Raw genomic sequence first — 21,931 nt, forward strand, 5'->3', positions numbered from 1 at the left:
TCCTTCAGAGAACAAATGCGCGTGCCATCATTTCCATATGACTATTACATAGACCAAATCATCCTAATACTTTTTCTCCATTAGGATATTTAGTTTTAGCTATAACTAATAATACCTACTACACCATTACAATAAATAAATAATAACTAATAAACAGTCAAGGGCAGACCTTGCTGTGGTCCGTGAGATATCGCGCACACTATTCCGCCACGCTTTAAGTAATAATCTAAAATTGGACGAGCCATAATTCTGCAAAGAAATATTCGCATGATTGAAACAGAATGGGGAAAAGTTTCGACAATATTAAATTTTGATTTTCAAATCTGGGTTATTTTAGGTTGTTGTTCATTCACTCTGTGTTTAGGAAAGTCTCTTCACATCCCGATAGCCTTCACCAAGTTAAGTGCTCTAAACCCTTTTTTTTTCATCTGTGGGAGGCATGGAACCTTCCACAGTTTCGACCAATCAGATTATTCGGTCCGAGCGTTACGATTGGCTGTCCTGCCGTGTATTTGAATACCTCCACAACTCTGTTAGCGCAGACATGAGACAGTAACTGCTACTTCTACTGTACACTGATCATGCCCTCTACGCACTCATTCAGTGTCAATGTATATAATATAATATATATGTTAAAATGTCCACACAGTGTTTACAATCCTCAAGACACAAACTCAGGATGCTAAAATGAGTATTTATGTCAAAAGCCTGTGTCTCTTTATCGTTAATATATATCTCTATAAGCCTCTCTCTCCTCTATTTTCTACATAACCTACTAAAATCATGATCCTCTTCTATTTTAAGGTGGTGTTTTTATGCGGTGTCCTTCTCAGCCTGACCGTGTGTGTGTGTGTGTGTGTGTGTGTGTGTGTGTGTGTGTGTTGAGATGTTCTCCGCTCCTGCCCGATGCTGGGAATAGACTAGTAAAGTAGGTTAGCGGAGCAGCAGTTTGTCAGCGAGAGGACTAGGGCAGAGTCAACCCATATTTCTCCCCTCTCCTCTTTCACTCGCGGCGCTATTTCTGTTCTGCAGAGGGGAGAGCTCTCCTGCTGGTCTTTCTGGGACGCACCTTTGTTGATTCAAGGCGTGGATGAAGTGTAGGGTTCGTGATGGTTCGGTCCCCAGAGAGAGAGAGAGCTTTGAACCTGATCACCATTGGCCTTTGAGAATCGGCAAAAAGCACAACTAAAGTCAATTGTTTTGGTAAAAAGCATTAGCAAGCTTATAAAAATAGGGTATTTTTATTGTAATATTATTGGCCCTTAATGTGCATGTTTCGCTCACCGCGCTGTTAGTGTGTTTTAATGCCGTGGAGAAACTGTTCACAACACCGCTTAGACTCCAGAGAGCCCGTGGATTTATTGATTTAATATCTGTAGATTATGCTGACCCAATATAAACGCATGATTTCTTTCCTGGGACATTTTGAGTATAATTTAACAGTGAAATATTTTACAAAGTGCAGTTTTCGAAGTAAAAACCCCTCTCTGTAAGTGTTGCTATATTCCCGTGTTTTGTCCTGTGAGATCAGTGCAGAGACTTCTGGAAGGCTCCAGTCATTTCCAGTTATCCAAAACAGTTATGCTTAATAAGGATTTCTTATCATTTTACTTATATGTGTTATGGTGTTTGTATATGTATTATTGTTGCTTTTATTATTATAAACGCATTGCTTTGCACAAATAGTTGTGTTCTTCTAGTTATTAATGAATCTGAAGTCCTGAACATGCAGACATTAACTTACTTATATGTTGCAAAAGAGGATGTTAGTCAAATAAACGCCTTCTGTCATTCTGTAAACTCAACATTTAGTGACGTCTTTATCATTTTTATTTTATAGTGTACAGTAGAAAGCTTTTGGAGGGATTGCCGCTTTCTGTTTTCATAGTTTGCTGCGCTCTTTGTCCTCGACCGAGTCGTCAGTGATTTTTAGAGCTCTGCTGGTGTTATGCCGCAGTGAACCCGGCGTGATGTTCTTTCCTCTAGACTGCTTTCGCAAATGCTGACTGGGCGGACAGAGATGGAAAGGCGCACTTCTCTGACTTCTGGGCCAGAATGAAATGGCGTGGGCTTCTGAATGCCTCTCCGGACTCCCCGCCACAATCTGACATTAACTCTAATAATGGCAAATAATGGCATCACAGATGCTATCCGCAACAAAGATGGTTGTAATCATAGACTGCACGATGCGTTTTTGCAAATAAACTCTTCATATATGTCGAAACGGGAATTTGGGAATACAGTACTCATGCTTTTCGATAGTTTATAGCCAAACCATCACCTTTCTACCGCTGTGACTACAGTCGTCTACAAAAGAGCATTTGATATGAGCTTCAGCCAGAGATTTCATCAGTATGTGTGGTCTGTTTTCCTGGAAGGATGGCGATGGTGTAGATTGCAGATCTTGAGGGCAGCTGTAAGAAACATTCAGCATATGTCAGAAGTGTTATGTGTTTTAATGCAAAAGAGAATGAGTATAAACACGCGTATGGTTGAATTGTTCGCAGTATAACACTCATCTAGTAAATGGGGTGGGGTTATGATTGCACGCTGATTTTAAACGCAGGCCTGATGAAAGGACGAGACGTGATTTGGGCTGTTTGTTTGTAGCTGGTCTTGGTTTCCATGGAGTTTGTGGTTTAGCCGTTGCTCTGCTATAAACGCACATTTCCACCAAACTCCTCATGACCAGAGCGACCTCTCTCAGACATCAGAGCTGTGAGTCATCATCACGGCGGGTTTATTAGCGGCAAATGGGACGTCTTGGTAAAAACTCACACTTTCTTTTTCCGTTTGTTTGCGTGTCTTTCTCTCAGTTAGAGCACACACACACACACACACACACACACACACACACACACACACACACACACACACACATTGCATCGCATGCTTTGAGTCAGTGAAGCTGAGCTTTCTTTGAATTTGCTTCTTATCTGTTATAGACCTTTGCTTATCTCTCTTTCTAAAGGTATGAAAACAGTATTGATTCTTATGTCCTGGTTGAGGTTATTGTGGGTGGTATGATAAAGGAATAAATGAGTCAGTGACACCATAAATATTTTTTTATATTTAGAGTGTTATTGCATGGTCTCTTAGAGCATATAAATATTATGATCCCTGTCTATCAGTCATTATCAGAAAACTTCCCCCAAAATATAGCAGAATCACCCTCATGGCCAATCGATGCACGTCACTTTGCTTCAATAAAAAAAGTGCAGATTACACAAACTTTTCATGCAGTGCTAAAAGTTATTGACATAAATAGATAAATCAAACTTAATTCATTTCAATTGTTGTTTTGGAAGTTTCCCATTTATTTTCGACACATAACATATTTAAAAAAAAAAAATCAGGAATGAATGAGAGCCACTCATTTCTTTCAATGTTTTTAACTAAAAGATTATTATTATTTTATTGTATATATAAAAAGCGTGTGTGTGTGTGTGTGTGTGTGTTTTTTTTTTTTGTGTGTGTGTTTGTTTTTGTTTTTTTGGTGCAAAAAAATTATAATACATAGGCTACTTGCAATATGAGCTCGTTTTAAGTTGGTATTAAAGTACTGAACAAGTACTAATATCATTTAAAACTGAATGAAAAAAAAATGTAAGCTAAAGCTAATTCTTTTTTACTTAAACTAAACTGTAATAATAAAAGCCAATTCAAAATGTTTTATAAATACTACATTTATATTCAGAAATATGTATCATCTATAATTGGATACTAAAATAACACTGTATCTCTTGTGGATTTCTGCTCAGTTTTTTACCAGTACTTTGACTATGAAAACACATTCAGTAGATGTAGGACTTGTTATCTGCTCATCCTCCTCCTCCACTGGTCGATCCCCTCTCTTGGTTAGTTCTCAGTGTTCATTAGCTTGTACCTGCTTTAGCCAATCCACTGATTTAGTTACACCCCGTCCTCTTTGGGCTATTCACAGATTTAATGGAAAACAAGATCTCCAGCAGAACCCACAAGATGCAGAGCAGACGCCTGCTCGACCTAAATATTGTAGGGTTTTGTTTTAGTTTTTGGTTTGTTTTGCCATCAGTGGAGAGGTCCGTTGAGCTGCATTCCTCCGGCGCTCTTTACAGATCAGCTGATGATAGTGTTGTTTCTGCTGAAACTCTGGCTCTGTGTCCTGGTTCCCTACAGGAAACTCTCCGGTTAATTATAGAACAGAACTGGGGGAGTCGGAGGTAATGGGAATGTCAGATGTGAGTTATCAGATTTCCCAGCTCCCGTGGATGTACTTGCACGTACTCTTTGCTAGAATAATGCCAGGTTGGGTTTCATAGAAAAATCCCAGATGCGAACTTACCAAGGCTCTGAAAATGTAAACCCAGCGCTATGTATCTCCTAGTCCTTCAGCGGGAAAATGAAAAGCACACAGGAAACTTTTGAATGATCTTATTGGTCGAAATCTTACCGGAGAAGGTTAGTTCGCCCAAACTCATTCATATTCGAGGCGATAAATGAAAGCGTTATTTAATTTAGGCTTTTATTCGTGAGCACATCGAATATGGTAAAGTTTGAAACATGATTGCTTGACTTGAACAAACATTATTGATTCTCAGTAGGTCAGTAAAAGGCTAAATTACATCTGTAGTTCATGAATCAAGCAACTTAATCCGTCTATCATTTTTAAGTCTGTGTTTAATGGTTTAAACGTTATTGTCAAAAATCATTACCCGTATGAAAAAACTAAATAAATTGTAACACTGTAATCTGACTGGTGCACTAGGTAATGGCAGGTGGTACAGATTTGAGCTGCCGCTTAGGAGTCTTCAAACAGACTATTTCACGCAGCTCAGAGGTGGCATGAATGCATTTACGCTGAAATTACAACCTGCACACTTCAATACTATACTTAATACTAGAGATTAACGTCTGAGCAGACCTGTTAGTTAGCGGCTTTTAAACATCGTAAAGCGGTTTAAAGGTACTTTAATTTTGGCGGAACCAATGAGCACTTCATGCTTAGGAGCGTAAATTGAGAGCACCAAATTATTAAATTTTTTGAGAAAATCCAGTTTAAGATTTCTAACATTTTATATTTTTCTCTTTTGACCCAAGTAACCAACACAATAACAAAGATCTCAATTTCACTATGTTTTGCAGATACGTTGAACCATGAAAAAAAACGGGGAGTCCTCAAGGGAAGCGAAACTCTCGATTACTTTTTCACTGCTAATCAGCTGCACTTGGTGTTTGTTTTCAGTTCTGTGCAGAGCTGAATCAGCCCGCTCTCTGCAGCGTACGCGTGGAAGAGCGCCAGAGGCCTGTGGAAATGTGCCGCTTCGAGAAACCCACCGGACTGTCCAATAACGTAAGTGCAGTTCCCTGTAACGCATATATACACACTCATATAGGCAGACTTAAAGGGGTCCTGACAGGAAAAAAAATGATTTAGGCTTATTCTCACCCTATTTCTAACACAACCTTGTTTTAAGGGGAGGCTCATCATTAATCATTAACCACTGTTATGATTGGCTATCAGTGCTCCCCTCACCATCACGTGGTTGGAGTGTTTTGACAGCATGATCAAAATAAAACGTAATTTCGATACAAAGCATTCTGAAATTATGTACGGTTTGGCGGTCACTGCAAACCGCTCATCTTTTAACAAATGTTTCTTTGTGACGATGTGCCTCGTGTACGAAGCAAAATCTTCAGACGCTAATCAAGTCTCAGCCGTTAAGTGACTGAATGTCAGTGGGCGGGCCTACAGCTAGAGAGAGTTCATCTTTATCTTGCTCTGGAGGCGGAGTTTATGCAAAATGGGTGGAAATGAATGAAACCGCAAAACTTCAACAACAGTTAAAGATCTTGGCCGTGTCTATAGAGGTGTCTGGATAAACACAAGATGTTTTCTGATAGCGCTTATAAACTCCATAGAAACTGAGCTGTCACGTAGGCATAAATGGGAAAGAGATTTGCAGAGGAGAATGTAAGTCTGGTCTGCTCTTCATCACAGAGACTCACTTGCATAAACGTTAATATGAATCGAGGTGCTCTGGGACACATTAGACCGGATATTTTCTCTAGTTGAGTTATGCGTATTACCGCAATGTGCTTTCAGAGAAAGAAAGAGTCTGGAAGTCTTCTAATAATTCAGCTTCCTGTTTTAAGAAGTTTGTGCAGTCCGAAGACAATCGCCATTCATTTTCAATACAAACTGTGTTTTCTCTGTGCGTACAAATGAGACGTCGGACACAAAGGCCGTCTTCCTCCGTGTAAAGACCAAATCTGACACACGATGATCCTGTGGCCTCGAGCTAAACACGCACAGTCACATGAACAATCAACAATTCATACACTCTCTCTCTCTCTCTCTCTATGCAAATCTGACGCAGGCTGTGTGGTGTTGTGCTGCTGGGAAACGCAATTAAAAATCCATCCTTGAACTTTTAAAGCGACAAGCTGCACCGCCTTTTCTTGTAATAAATAAAACGTTGGCTAAAATAGTTATAGTTGTTTTAGCTGTTGTTCTCGGTGTGAACGGGCATTAAAGCTACAGTAACCATTTGTGACAAACACTGGCCGATAATTAACATGATCAAAACAAACATGGCCCCTACCCAAATAGACCACACCCTATCTTGGTAGCCCCGCCTCCACCTTAAAAAAAGCAAACACGCGCCTCCCCATCATTAGTGGACACGCCCTTTGCCTGCGATTGGTCTGATCCACTTTCAAGTGTTTCTCAAAGCTAACTTACTCCACCTATAAGACGTAAATTTCTGTGAGTTTTGCCATCGTATGATTTCCAAAGACTTGGTATGTAGTGTGAGAGTTGCACAGGCTCTTTAAATGATGCTGTAATGTGCTTTTTCAGTTGTATGGTGGGACGTTGCTGGGTTCTGGTCATTATTGAGCTTGTGCTGTGATCCCGTGAGGCTGTTGAGTACTCAGGTTTCCTGTGGGACAGCTCTTCTGGGATCGAAATGAAGGATGCCACTGTTTTGGAAAATGCTGCGACTAACAGCAACGGAAACATCCTCAGCCTCAGCCCTACCTGGGACACTTTTACGTGAGTAAACCTGCAATACAGCTCCTTAGCTGTTCTTCATGCCAAGCCATTTGTTTCACGCTACGGTTAACCTCAGATGACTTTATTTCAGCAATTCTACATACATTACTGCTGAAACATTTTTGTGGTCACCAAGTCTTCTTTTATTTTATTTGTTAAGGAAACGAGTACTTCTAGGATTCACAAATAGATCGAAAATGAACTTTCTTTTCATTAAGAAATTTGAAAAAATGTTTTATATGTATACTAAGCAGCCCAACTGTTTTCAACATAATAATAATAATAATAATAATAATTAGAAACGTTTCTTGAGCAATATGGACTTAATTTGGACTTTAATATGGACTTAATTACAGGTATTTTTAGATTTATTTTTTTGCACCTCAGGTTCCAGATTTTCAAGCACTTTGCTGAATATTGTCCTATAAATAACATCAGTGGGAAGCTTATTTATTCAGCTTTCAGATGCTGTAAAAACAATAGTTTTGTGGTCCAGGTCACACATATTACGCAAACCTAACATTTTGCACGTGATTTAAAGTATTTTTGATCGTCCTCTGCAAGCGGGAGAGACGTTAAAAGTCTTCCGATCACTAACATCTGAACGTTAACCGCTGGATGACCCAGCCTCGCTGGTTTCTGTCTGTAAGCAGATCGGCCGCCCGAGCTGACTCTGGTCAATCTGCACCTGACCGCGGCGCGTCGTCTGCCGAGCAGAAGAGAAGAAGCACGCGGTGAGGAGCCGAGGGTGTCGACTGAGCGCCCGGCATCCAGGACGCTCTCAAAGGTCTGCTCCGGCCGCCACGCTTCTTCACGCTCGATCTTTTCTGTGCTCCTCATGGCCGTGTGTTTTGTGCAGGTGAGAGAGCTGCTGGTGCTGGGGACACTTTGGCGTGGCTCCCCACAGCCCCGAGATGGAGTGCCTGAGGAAAGAAAAACTGTCCGCCCTCCTCGCGCCGTCCGTCTTCACCAACATCAGCACCCGCGCCACGCAGGGGTCCTCTGTCTGGACAACATCTGACCAGCCGCTCGCTCGGAAAGATCTACACAGGTCAGGGGCGGGGCTTAATGCACGAGGCTGCATTCATTTGATCAAAAATAAGATAAATACTGTACAAATGTCAAACATTAACTGCTTTCAGTGGTAATATATCATAAAATGTAATTAATTCCTGTGATCGAAGCTGAATTTTCAGTATCATTATTTAGTGTCACGTGATCCTTCAGATATCATTCTGATATAATTTAATCATGCTTCATATTTTTTGTGCAAATGGTGATTCTGCAATGTATAGAAAGTTCAGATTTACTGCCACTTTAATGCATGCTTGATGAATTATAAGTAAAAATCTTGAGGGGCCAGTACTAAAAATGAAGTGTTGAAATCTATATAAATAAATCACTAAATATATAATGAGATAACTATACATAAATGCAGAAATAAATGCATTAATACATTTAACGTATTATTTATTCGTTTTTTAATTCATGCATTTATTCATCCATTCATTTATTTTTTGATTTATTTGTTTTAAAGAGAAGAAAATGAGAATGCTTATAGGGTTAATAATATTAGGGCCTTTAACATTTTATTCATCTAATTAATTCTGCTAAACAAATAAATGAATATATAAATGAATTTTAATTAAATTGGTATATATGTAACTTAAATGGGTTTATGTATCATTAACTTAATAACTTAAAACTGCTTGATATCAGTAAAGATATTAATTAGTGCTTTCGAATGGTCATCCAAAATAAAAGCTTTTGTTTACATAATATATGTATGTTAATGTGTATATTTATGTATATTTAAATACACATGCATGTATATATTTCAGATTAATATATATATATATATATATATATATATATATAAATATATATATATATATATAAATATATATATATATATATATATATATATATATATATATATATATATATATATATATATATATAAATTAAAAATAAATTTAAAAAAATATATATATATATATGCACAGAATACACATACATGCAAACAACTAATTTGACAGCACTAATATAATGCTGAGGAAGATCTGTATTGCAAGTGTATTTTCTCAATCAGCAAATCAGAATATTAGACTATGATCATGTGACATTGAAGAGTGGAGTAATGATGCTGGAATGTCAGGAATAAATGACATTTTAACATAATATTCGCAAAATATTTCAGTTTGATTTTGGATCGGCCTTTGTGAGAATAAGAGCCGTCTCGCAGAAAGCTTCGCGGATCCTAAATGCTGTTATCTGTCGCGTGCTCCGCCCCTGCAGGTCAGTGCTGGGTCGTGCGGAGGGCCTGACCAACCCTGGATCCCTGATAACTGGTCGTGGGAAGCGGGTGGCGTCCCAACACTGTCCGGTCGTGGCCGAGTTCTTCGTGGACGTCGTGCTGAAGGAGCACCTGTGCGGAGGAAACCGAGTGGCCGTGGTGGAGAGAGGAGACTCCATGTCCAAACACGGCGATGACCTTTGACCTTTGACGCTGGACTGTCCTGAGTTACAGATGAAGAGAGCGAGAAGCGCACCGTGATTGCCTTTGTTTTGTCCATTCAGTGTACAGAAGAGAGCTGATTTTAATATAGAACATTATGATGAGAGAGATTTAAAGAGATTTACTACACATGTACATACAATGAAGTCAAATACGAAACAAATGAAGCGTACAAAACTTTTAAGTGAGAACAATAAATGGATATTTACAAGCAGAGTGTGCGTCTCGAATGCTGTGATTTAAGCGACGCGTGCTAGGTGTAGCATACTGAGGTTCGAAAGATTATTTATCCACTTTTTGAAAAGAAGTGAACCCTTTTTTAAGTAAGATGCGTTGAACTGATCAGAAGTGACAGCAAAGACCTTTATAATAATAAGATTTCTATTTCTAATCAATGCTTTGGTTTTGAGCTTTTTGTTGATTTAAAGTAGCTTTGTGTTTCCACAAGAATATGAAGCAGCTCAATGGCTCACTGTGACAGCTGTATGTATTAAACATAAGAATGTCACAAATAAAAGTTTATGCTTTAGAATGATTCATCATGAATAATCGCATCCAAAATAAATGTTTTTTGTTTACATTTTATATATATATATATATATATATATATATATATATATATATATATATATATATATATATATATACACACACACACACATATACAGTATATATTTTGGAAATATATATTTATTCCTAGAATTTATATTATAAATAAAAAAGACATTTAAATATTTTTCCTAAATGTGTGTGTGCATTTATATACATGTAATAAATATACACAGTACACACATATGAAAAGAAAAACTTATTTTGGATTTGATTAAACTTTTGACAGCACTAATAAAATAGATCCTTATAAATTCAACATTGTGTCCTTACAGACGGAAGAGATTGACTTTAAAAAACATACATCTTTTATTGTCCTGCAGAGTGTGAGCTCTTTCTTTCTCTCTTAGTGGCTAATTTTCACATGCTCTTGACTAACACTGATTACAAGCATCAAGGTCAATGCGTTTGCATCTTATTGTGGATTTGTGATATTTAATATTATTATTGTAATATTATTAATTACTGGTCGTCATCAAAGTGCTGCATTCGCTCAAACTGATCACATTAGAAAAGATTTTTTGATAACGTGACAAGATTTTTGGTAGGAAATTGCGCAAAAGTGTACTTTTAGAAAAAGTGTTATATTAGTATTACGGAGATACAGATTATCTTGATATTTTGAAATAGTTTTTATTTTTGTATTTTCTGGTTTATTTTTATTTTTAGTTTAAATACTTTTATTGCATGCAATTAAAAAAAAAAATCATATTTTTTATACACTGTTATTTCAGTTTTGGTCAGTTTCATCAAGTGCTCTGTCCTACTTCCGCTATTTATCAAGCAAACATCCACCTGTTTGTTCAGCGTTAGGATCTGACACATGATCAGTGAACTTTACACTGAGCCCTGGTGAAAAATACTAGCTTAGTAAAACGCACTCTCTGATCAGACACAGCACTTCTGCTTTTAGGTTACAGACCTTTCCAAACATCATCTATTAGCTTTTCAAAAAAACATTTTTGTGCACGTATCAAAGCCCTGGTTTTATTTACAGTGTGCTGGACATATTTAAATGTGCGTGTTAGGTCAAATTGAATGCACACAAATACACACCTATAAAGACATTTAAAACAAGGATTTGTTTTATATTATTTTTTCTCAGGCAGGACAGAAAAGCTGTCCAGTGTGTCCTCTAGTGGCCACTAACCTTTACTGCCTAAATGTGCATTATGTAACTACATGGACTATTAATAAGAGAGCAGCTGTCAAAAATGTAAATTAATAATATTAGAAAAGTAAATGTAATTTATTAAAGTAGTATTTAAATCCTATCATTTTAACTGACAATGTGCAAAAAGGTTTCATTTCTATTTCATAATCAACTAATATACCTGAATCCCATCCTCCATTCTGCTCAAATGCCTTTTGATTGCATTTATTTTTAGACAACATTAGTTATTACTAATGCAACTATGATAGGATGATTTTATACATTATTACGCGATTATGAGTATAATATGAGATAAATATAAACCATGAATGTCCATGACACCGTAATCCCTGATTAATCCCACAGATTGCAGGAAGTGTGAAAGCCAAGATCTCAGAGAGATTAATGAGCCCTGACGCGCGTGTGTGTGTGTGTGTGTGTGTGAGACACTCGAACCCTGTGTCCTTGTAGGTGTCAATCAGCAGGTGATCTGGTTACAAAGACATGCGAGAGCAGAGGGCCGTGGAAAGAGTTTTCCAGATCACTTACCGTGTGTTTGAGAGGCATTGTGGGAATGGATTGATCATTGCTCACCTGTAAACAATGAGCATTCTTTAAAGTCTGACTCGGATCACCTGTAATTAAAGATGGAGTGCTCTGCTCAGTTCTACGCTTCAGTGCACTCTCACGTCCCCTCGATCAGTACCCCAAGAGCTATAGTAGTTCTCATTTTAGATTTATCTGATTTCTTTTAATACATGTTATAATTTCATCTAATACATGTTATATATCTAAAATAAAAAATAGCTATCTACCCAGTAACACATTGCATTGGAAAGATGTAACATTGTGGGAAAAATGATCTAGAATGTGACTGAAATATTTGGTCAGGATTATTATGTCGGGCCTGATCTTTTCCGCTGTGTTTCTCTAAAAGACGGGTATTCTCTTCTTCCTATAAGACTAAAAATACATCCTTATTTTTCAAAAATCCACCAAACGGTTGGATAGAGCCATCAGCCTGGAGAGAATTAACTAAAGCTGTTTTCTATGAACAAAAATGTACCTATATCTGAAAAATATTTGAACTGATTTCAATTGAACATTCTTAGCATGCTTTATAATGAACACGTGGAGTCCTTTGTTGTTGTTTTTGTCTTGTGCCATGTGCTCTGTGACCTACTTTCTGTTAATTATCTTAGCGTGTTCACCTGTGTCTAGTTAATTTAGTCATTTCCTGTGTATTTAAGTCCAGCGTGTTTGCATTCAGTTGGTCCGACTTTAGTTGGTCTTGAATGCGTGTGGATTTTGTTCTGCCTGCCTGTTTGAAACTATATTGTTATTTCTGTTAGTTTGTAGAAGATTAAAAGTTGAGCGCTTCTCAGTAGGGTTCGTCTGAAAGCAAGGCGTGCATTTATTAAATTTTTATTTAGTAATAAGATCACATTGAGAAGTTGTCATGGGCCATGAAATCATTTTATAGGCAACTTTAAAGTGCTTTTTGATCTGTCGGGAACAGAGCAAGGTCAAAGGTCATACACATCAACAATACAATCAAGGTAGAGCAGTCGTGAGAGATGATTCATACGCTGTATATGACGTTTAAGACCGTCTGCTTCCACGAAAGACGCTTTTTAGACAAAGATTAACATTTTGGCACCCAGATAATGACTCCTTTTGTAATCATCAGCTGCTTAAAATTCCAATCATCCACAAGTTATATTGTTAAACGCATGCCGCCATGAATATGAAAACTATCTGAAAGCAGTTCATAAGACACACAAATCAAAATGTCATATAAAGTCAGGAAAAAAAGGAACTTGTAGTACATATGAAGGTTTGGCAATCTGTAGTTTGGCCCCTCGATATCCTCTAGGAAGAGATTGAAGATGTCCTGAGAACCTTCAGAAGAGACTAAAAAATTAGGAAAACAAACAGAGCTCCACAGGCCCCTGTACAGACTTCAGTCTCTATTCTAGAAAATAAGAAAGCGTTTAGAGCTGAAGTCTGCCTGCTTTTAAACTATTATGTTCATCCATTCATCCATTTGATTTCATGTTTCATAAGATTGGTAATTATTAACCTACTAATGTAATTAATTTAGCACATTACAGTAATCAAATTGAGATCTCACGCTAAATGAGGCGTAAGGTCAGAACAATAATTAAAAAACATTTAATGCCTTTAAAAATAGGCTTAATTTTGAATGCAAAACGCAATTTCTGTCTTTACGTCTTTCAGTGTTTTAGTGAAGTGCGATGTGAACGCATGTTTACGAGTGGTAGTGCACGACCTGGGCAGGTGCTGGAGGTCAGAGGTCACGTGCTCAGATAAGCAGGCACAGCTCCTCGTCGGTTAGCTGGTTGACCTCCATGATTTTATGGAGCTGCTCGACGTAACGCCGCCTGGTCCTGGAGGAAGTGAGAATCCGCACGTGCTCCATCAGAGCCAGACTCTTCAGGCGCCCACGTCCTCGTCACGACACCTGCACAACACACACACACACACACACACGGGGCTGCATGATTTGGGTAAACAATGTAAAGGCAGTTTTCCTATCAAGCTTTTTTGACGTAAAACCGCAGGAGGCCCTTAAAGCTTCTTCTTCTGTGCTTCTCATTACGAGTATGAGAAGATGGCTGGCTCACGCCTTGTTCCCAAATGCATGTTAAAACACTCAGAGATGGGCATCGTGTGGAGCTGCATTCCCTTTAATCTCAATTCTGAGCTTCTCAAGTGTAAATGAACACAGCGCTGAATATTGTGATTTAGCTCTCCTTTCAATTAATCTTGCAGCAAATAAATCACGTTGAGATTGTCATTAGTACCTTTCCCAGAGCCATGAGCAGCTGGAAGTCAATCTTGTCTCTGTGTCTGAGGATCTTCAGGATGCCATCTAGATAAACCTGGTCCTTACTGAAACAACCTTAGTAAGAAAAATATTTAATTATTTGCATGCATAAACACAACGAGCAAACCTGTAAGCTGTAAGCATGACAAATACATGTCAACTAAGTAGACTGAATGATTATTATCTAATAACCCTTTATTGTGATGATCTCCCAACAGACATTATACTGACTGTAGGTAACTTCTCAAGAACATGCCAACTTACTCCAACCCTGACCCTACCAGTGTACTAATACTCTACCTAGACTCTGATAAAGGTTAGTTGACATGTAGGTAAAAAGCTCTGTACAAATAAAGCTGAACTGACTTCATGTGGGTTCATATAGGCCACCCCGCTCAGATACCTGGCAGCGCCCGTCGTGGGTCTGTCCCCGCTTGGCTCTGACGCAGTAGTCCCATCGCGTGTTGGGGTCGTGCAGGAAGCGGCCCAGGTTGTGAAAGAGCTGTGAGAAGGACATGCGGCTGGCCTGGTAGACGGTGTAGTAGAGCAGGGCGGCGCGCCACAGAGTGGGGTCCTTGCGGAAGAGCACGCTGTGGATGCTGGCCAGGCCCTCCTCGGTGGGGTTGATGGGCCGCAGGCCGTGTTTCTTCCTGCCTCCGCTGCTGCCCCACGGCTGCTGACTGTTGTTGATGCCGCGGAAGTAGTGCGTACCTGTGTGACAGATGTAGAGATGTTATATTAAGTGTCCCTGATACCTGTGTATTTACACAGTAACTAGACGCTTATGTAGTATGTAACCACACACATTCACTGAGTGCTTATGTAACAGGAATTATATGACTATAATTTGTAAGAACAGTATTTATAAGAGTAATTGTAACAGCTTGATCCGGGGGTAATATGTAAAGTGTACTACTGTAACCGTGGTAACCCTCAGGAACTGTCCACTTCATATAAACTGACCACAATTTATATGTAAAACTTAAAGCAGTCAGACAAACATCACAGCTCTAGATATTATTCATAATTTCTAGTTACCAAATTAATTAAAATGTTTAATCATATTTCTAATATATTATAAAATAATAATAATTTAGAGCATAACCTAACAAATTTTAAGTATAAGCCATATTAATAAAGATGCTTTGACCATTTAAAATACGTATAAAAATGTACATACATTATGCTTGAATTTTACAGAGAAGCTAAATTGATTTACAATTAAAAACTATTATCACATATACTTTTAACATTCCAAAATGTAATTTTATTATCAATTATAATCTTTTTATGGAAATAATATAAACATACGTCTATACAGTGCAAACTGATATACTTTAAAATAATAGACTGAATGTGAAACACTGAACACTAACTGCAATTAAAATAAAAATTGCATATTAAATGGATTTTATATTCATTTGATATTACTTTCAATTTAATTATATCAATCACATGCGGTTACAGTTATGATCAAACGCTACTTTCCATGTGCTTTAGTGTGTCAAGGCAATGCATCAAAATAAGTGCAAACATAATAAACTGAAATATACTTTAAAGTAAAGCTTGTACTTTAAAAAAAAATGTACTTAAGTGTGTTAAGAAACTTATTCATGAAAGTGTCTCTCTTTAAGTGCACTTAAATATTATTTTATTTTATTATTACATGATCCGCAGGTATTTTTAACGTAGCTTCATTTCTTTTATTATTATATGATCAGCAAGTAGCTTTCTAGTGCATTAACAATTATCCACACTTCATTTTCATTTTCTTGAGTGACTCACTTGTGACTATACTGGGAACATATCTTTCTCAAAACAGTGCAAACAATTTGCTAGGTCTGCAGCAGCCCGAGCGGACCAGCGTGGGAGTGTAATTACTGTGGTCCTGGCGCTGAGCTCTGATACGCTGGGTGTAACAGGCCCTGACAGCAGGAACACAAGCTGTTGCGGATACGGACGGCTGGGTTTTCTGGGAGGTGACCGAGACACGACCCACAGCACTGAACACACGGGGTGGAGCTAGTGGGTCATGAAAGACCGATCTAACACGTCTGGGACCGAACACACCGACTTCATGCCTCAGCATGCCCTCCAGCCATTGCTCTCTGGCAGTGGAGATGTTGATGGTGAGGGTCGGTCTGCCGTTCACCACAGTCATAGACGCTCTGGACAGGAGGTCATCAGTGAGATTAACCACAATCTGCAGAGAGAGAACATCAAAATCAGTGGTGGGAATAACGGAGTTATATGCGCCGTTACATATAGTTTAATTTTTGACTTCTTTTAAATGCTCTATACTCTTATTGGAGTTTTTGAGATGGGTTGGTTGAATTAAAAGTGCAGTTTACAGACTGTGCATTTATATGCATCTCCTAACGATCTCTCCGATACCTCTCCCATGCATCCTTCCTTCTCCATGTATTTTTTTGACATGGTACCAGATGCGGCTCTTGGTGAGGAGGTTTCCTCCAGTAGCCTGTTCAAACCTCTCATAGGAGCCGTATTTCTGCAAGGCCAACTCCATGATCCGCACAGCCTGAGACGACAGTAGAGGAGACAACTTTTACAACACAGACATTCAGCAAAGCAAGGCCTCATGATGGCTTCATTGTTTTTAGTTTACGCCAGTTTTTTCTATAAAAAAAAACAACGTACCATTGCACTTCAGATTTTTGATTATGATGTAAATGTTTTTTTACTTTACAACACTTTAATATCTGATGTTAAGAATGAATAATGTTTAGCCTTGGACTGGGTTTTGAGATTATGACTAGGAGGTAATGCTGATTTTTCCAATAAATGACATTTTTATTTTTACATTTTGTTGGCTAAGTGAGTATGAATGAGTAAAGGTCCTTATGTGTAGTATGACTGATATCTGGGGCTGCTTGTGCTTTGAGATAAAGCTGTGCAAGTGAAATATGCTTGCAGAACCATAACTGTATATAACGCTCAAATGTTATGTCATGTACAGACCTCAGTAAATAACTAGGCCACTGGCTGGGCCTTTGGTGTTGTGTGGATTTATGAAAACAGATTTGGGACCCGTCAGGATATGCCTGAGGTTGATCCACAATGAGCTCGGCACTCTGAGATAATCAATATAATGCTCTGAAATGAATCCATTTATCCTTTGCTACAGCACACAAAGCTCTAATACAGCCACTATACCCCACATATACACATTAATCCATTAAATAGGACTTTCTGTGTTGTTTTTCTTGGCTTTGTAAAGTGCTCTGTGCTGGTCTGTCAGCGTTGGCTCTGTTAACAGCTAGCGAGAAAGGGAATTCGATTGATTTAATGAACTTTTCGAAGGGGTTTATTAGTCTGACTGTGTTGTTGCTTAACACAAACAGTTGTAGCACATCGCTTTGAGCTGCTGAGCCTAAAAATGCAGCTATAAAGATAAAGCACCTGTTGCTAACTTAATCCACGTGGAACGTACAGAACTAAAGAATCACAGTGTATATTTCAGGAGCGATTCCTATTAATCTCACTTACAGGACGGTGACCTTTCAGCAGGGGTGCCAAACTCGGTTCCTGGATGGTCACGGCCCTGCAGAGTTTAGCTTCAACCTTAATTAAACACATCTGATCCCGCTTAATCACGTTCATCTGGATTATTTGAAAACTACCTTGAGGGCAGATTTGCTGGGACCTCTGGCACACTCTGGCTCTTTAACAAAGTTCAGGCCAGGTCAGCTCTCACACAAACATGACCAAATCCCAGTGGTTTAACTACATTTCTCTGTAGCGTGGAGGTAGCTTTTTTACTGTTTTCTGAATCACTTTTCAGTAGCGAAGCTCAAATTTTAATCAGGTAGCGCTGACAAAGCTAAGTTTTCCCAAAGCTTTTCTGAACCTTGACTCAAATCAGAAATACAACCTCTAAAGATCACTGATCAAGGATCTGTAAGTGGCGCCACCACCCGTTAAACCTCTTAACGCCATTGGCGTTAAAAAGCTCATTATTCCTGCCACCTCTCTTGTCAATAAAGTACACGGCATAGTTTGGAGCATCTTTGTTTGTCTGCAGTCTGAAGGTAAATAAAGAACTGTTGACTGAATAAGTACAGCGTTTTCCACTCACTTGGTCATTGGTCAGCTGTCAACTTCAACTCGAAAAAACGCTCTGAGCTGCAGAAAAACGCTGGCGGTGATGTTTTAAAAAGCGCTGGCAGCTTCAAACAGACCTCAAGTGTGAACACAGCCTTAGTCTATCATTTGTTGCCAAATAGATAGTGCCAAGTGCCAAAAAAAAACAGAAAAAAGTTCTCACGTATCAAAGGAAACTATATTTATGATACTGATTTTCGTTGCCAAACTGGTTTGGAACGGTTGTTGAATACACAATTAACTTGAACTAGTATGCCTGTCTATCTGCCTGACCGACAGTTTCATTGACCAGTGAGAGAGCATTGGCTTTTTTATGCAATGCAGCATGCAATAAAATGAAAAACAAAATCATTAGACATGTTGACGCCGCATGCCGATTTGCATACTATCCGCCTAAACAGAGTAGCATAACTTCATATACTAAAGGTGTACAAACTATGATCATTTTGAGTATGCATAATTGCATGATTTTCAAACTAAGCGTCACTCATAACCCTTTGCACAGTGGAGCGGGAACATTTGATGGAGCTCATGTTCATCTGTAAACGGTGGCAAAGTATTAATGCATGTCTTTGGAAAATTTTAAGGAATCTATGCTAATGTGCAAACACAAGCATTGTGCGCCAAAGTCTGAATGCAATATGTCATGTGCTAAGTCGGGCGTGTATTGTTGAAGTGTAGTGTTATGACCGGATAACCTGAGTCAGTGTGAGAGTGTGGGCACTCACCTGTGTGAGGAAGCGGTCTGAGTTTGACGCTGTGCTTGGCTAGTACTTGTGGAGGTAGAGGGTTGCTGTATTCAAACTGAGGATTGTATTTAAAGTCTGCTTTGAAAACCTGGCCTTCTCTTTCTCTACATTACACGGCTTTATGGCAGCGAGGATGCAGAGCTTCTTGATTGAGTTCTCTCGTCGCGAGCAGCAGGAAAGCACTCTGGACAGCTGCGGAGTTTGGTGCCGGCCGTGCAGCTGTTTTTGGGCCTGGGGATCGGGCAGGGGACAGCCGGATGGCACTGCCCAGCATGGTGATGCTGTTAGTTTGTTTGGAGCTGCTGCTGGAGAAACACGAGAACACCGACTGAGCGTGCCTGCTGTCTCTGCAACCGAAAGCCAGGCCGCTCATCGTTAGAGGTGCAAGGGTCGGCAGGGTCTGCCGCGATGCCTTGCCCGTGGAGACTCGTGTAGGGAACTTGTAGGAGGAGCGTTTGGGGTCCTGATCGTCTGACTCTTTCTGCAGCAGTGTGTTGTAGCTGCTGGTGGCGTGTTAAACAGGTCCTTCAGAACGCCAGAGGACATGCGCTCCAGATGCAGCTGACTGGGGCTCACGGGCTTCTCCGTGGGGCTTAGGACACAACTCTTAGACATTTCCATCTCCGGCCAATGGAGCCGTTCTGGAACAAAAATGGAACGAGAACCACAATAATCTACTCAAAGACCGAGGCTTGAACACACAGACATATTTCAGTGATTCTTCTTTAACATATTATACAAAAAAAGTAATATATACTTAAGGATGCACTACAGTAAATTGCTGTCTTGAAGCTGATTTGATTCAGGGCTTAGACATGTGTAGGTTAGAAAAAAACGGCTTGCTTCAAGTCTGAAACCAAAAAAAGGGTCGCTTCAAGTCAAGCCTGAGTCCAAAACCAGAAGAGGGCCATGTCCGAGTCAAATCCAAGATTATAAGAAGGTCACTTTAAGGCAAGTCAGGCCTGAGAGGGCTGATTCTGAGACTCTGAGATTCATTTATAACCATTGCGTACGCAGAAAACAAATTATAGAAATGAATAAATGTAAAAAAAAAATGATTTTAAGCTCTGTTTTCATGTCCATATACAGTACACATTTACATATTAAATATTCAACTCTCACTAATGGCAAAAAGCCGTGTGCATATTTCTGTGAGGACTCGGGTTGGAGATGCACACCGTGCAATCTTCACCTGACTGACTTCACCTGAACTGTCCTGAAAGTATCGAAATATATTAGGATGTGATAACAGAGAGCACCAGGTGGAATTTCAAGTAAAGGAAATACGGGCTGGTCTTAAAACTTGAGACCCAGCCCAGTCATTGCCGATTCAGTGCTGCGCCCCCATTTCCCCCGGAAACAAAATCTCCTTCACCCACTTAACCTTGAATCCAACAAAAGACGAGAAGCGCTGTAAGCAGCTCTTTCACTGTCTGGTGAGTTGACTTCACAGACCAGGCTAATCCTATTAGGAATCACAACAAACAATATTCCCATGATTCTTTGACAATCATTCAGTGAGGCTTTCTGTAATCCCACTCTCTTCCACGTATATCACTTGGGATAAAGCATCTGCTAAATGTATGCACTGTAATGCATGTCTTACATCACCTCAGGAGGATCGAATAAGGATGCATATACCGTATCAGTGTTAGCTCATGTGGAGCACACGCTGGCAGCACTGGTCCACGTGCCTGTGAGAAATGATCCCAGGCTTTATCACAGAGGACATCTCTGACAGGTGCACTGATGCAGAAGGACCTCAGCCTCAGCATTGAAGAAACACGCACTGTCTGTGTTAAAATCTGAGGTAGAAACACCAAAACACCATTCTGACACGAAAGAAAGTGGAACTTATTCTACTTTCTGGAGCCACTTTATAATTAAGTAGAGTCGCGGAGCCCAACGCATGAAATCAAATCTCTGCGATTATTTCTAAGAATCTCCGCTTCGGTTTTGTGAAAAAGGGCATTATGCATTATGTTGTAAGACGCTGACAGACTCACCTGTAACTTCGATGGATTCAAGCATCATCGCGCTCGTGCCGCGCAGCCTCAACTTCTCGCCAGTGTTTATAGAAATGAACGAAGCGCACGAACGACGCGACTAATACTCGGTAATGCGGTTATAATATCTCGCACGCGTCCGGCGCAGGGCAGCTCGCCTCGTTTCTCAAATCTCCGCTCGCAGGATCCGCTCCGAGCGCTCAATCTCTTCTGTCTAGAGTCCGAAGCGTTGCCATGGTGCGCTGTCAACGTCACCCCAACAAAAAACGTCAGTTCCGTTTCGAAGCGGCTTCGAGTCGAGAAACAGTTTATTCAGCCGGCTTGAAAATACATCGTACCAGTACTGATATTTCAGCGCGTTTCGCTTACTTTACTATTAAACAGTCCTGGTATTAAGTATTCGTTATTCTGGATTAGGTGGGCTAATCATTTCCCAAAAATTGTAATTAGATCAAAACTACATTTAAAAACTCTTTTTGTGATTACGTTATTCATTCAGCAGCGTTATTCATAACAGCATAATTCGGTATACTATTTTGCCATTTGGGAGGCTTTTATCTTTCAAACACATTAAACTGCACATTTTTTGACCGTTTTTCACCTAATATATTTAGACTATTTGAAGTAAAAACAAACGTAATAATCAAGAATCACATTTGCATATCCACTTTGGTTAATGGTCACATGCAGGTACACGAATAGGGTTGAATTTTTTTTAATTGATGTTACTATGTGATGGTAATTTTACATTTATCTCAATTAAGATTTAAACATCTTGCAAACCCGTTTGGGAAACATTGACCTAATATGTTGAATGCACATTAGCCGATAACAAAAGGGTTTTTTCTCTTTGTATTTTTATATCGATATGCTAAGACAATAAATCC

At 39.3% G+C, this 21,931-nt stretch overlaps 2 pseudogenes; one reads left to right on the top strand and one right to left on the bottom strand.

Annotated features, from left to right (window-relative positions):
• Positions 1–9,536, top strand: part of LOC122323826 — a 29,933-nt pseudogene extending 20,397 nt beyond the window's left edge.
• A 3,048-nt stretch (positions 9,537–12,584) lies between these two features.
• Positions 12,585–21,275, bottom strand: LOC122323457 (annotated as a pseudogene).
• Positions 21,276–21,931: the final 656 nt, after the last annotated feature.

Source organism: Puntigrus tetrazona, chromosome 19 (assembly GCF_018831695.1).
Source record: "Puntigrus tetrazona isolate hp1 chromosome 19, ASM1883169v1, whole genome shotgun sequence".
Lineage (NCBI taxonomy): Eukaryota > Metazoa > Chordata > Actinopteri > Cypriniformes > Cyprinidae > Puntigrus > Puntigrus tetrazona.